Source organism: Malurus melanocephalus, unplaced genomic scaffold (assembly GCF_030028575.1).
Source record: "Malurus melanocephalus ecotype Western Australia unplaced genomic scaffold, MMel_1.1 scaffold_2335, whole genome shotgun sequence".
NCBI classification, from domain to species: Eukaryota; Metazoa; Chordata; class Aves; order Passeriformes; family Maluridae; genus Malurus; species Malurus melanocephalus.
In genome coordinates, this window is record NW_026625567.1 from 4622 (window position 1) to 5561 (window position 940).

The following is a 940-nucleotide window of genomic DNA, read 5'->3' on the forward strand; positions in this document are numbered from 1 at the left end:
AGTTTTAAAGTTTTAAAGGTTAAAACGCGATTTTAGTGCCTCAAAAAAGCACCAAAACCACCAAATTTATAAACTTTTAACCATTAAACGTTAATAAATATTATTTATTTACAGCTTAATTTAATTTTACGCAATTAAATAAAAGTAGAATTCCCTATAAAATCTAATTTAAAAATTAAACTTTTTAATTCGCGAATTAAAAAGCTCAAAAGAGGAATTCGGGCACAAAAAGGGACAAAACCGCCCCAAAACTTCGTTTAAACGGCCCAAAATTTAATTAAAATTTAAAAACCTGAGGTAAAAGTTACTTAAAATTTAATAAATTTAATAAATTTTAAGGAATTTAGGTGAATTTGAGGCAAAAAGGGGTTTTCGAAGGCGATTTTTAAATATTTTTAGCCTTAAAACCCCTCAGGCAAAACCTGAAACGCCTCAAACATAAAGCGGCAAACCCCCGCGATTAAAACTAACGAACCGAATAAATAATTAAGCAATTGAATTAATTAACAGATTAATAAATTAATTATTCGCCGAAGGAATTAAATTAAAGGGGAAAGGCTTTTAAGCCTCCCCCTCCCTCACGGCTTTTAAACCCCAAAACCGCCCGGAATCGCCTCTAATTARCGCATCAATTGAGCGCCGCGACGCCAATTAGCGCCTTAATTAGCGCTTAATTAGCTCATTAATTAGCGCTCTAATTATCCTCTAAGCCCCCGCCCTGCCGCTAATTAATTATGTTAATTAAATTAAATAAATAAGCGATAAAACCGCCCCCGGAGCCGCCGCGTCTCCRCCGCTGCCACGTCCGGACTGAGCCCGAGGGGAACGCGCCGCCGTTTTTATCACCTCGGTCGCCACGCCCCTTTTTTGGCTGTCAGCCAATCAGCGCGATGTTCGCCTCAGGAAGCCCCGCCCACTTTCCCGCCCCGATTTTTCCCGC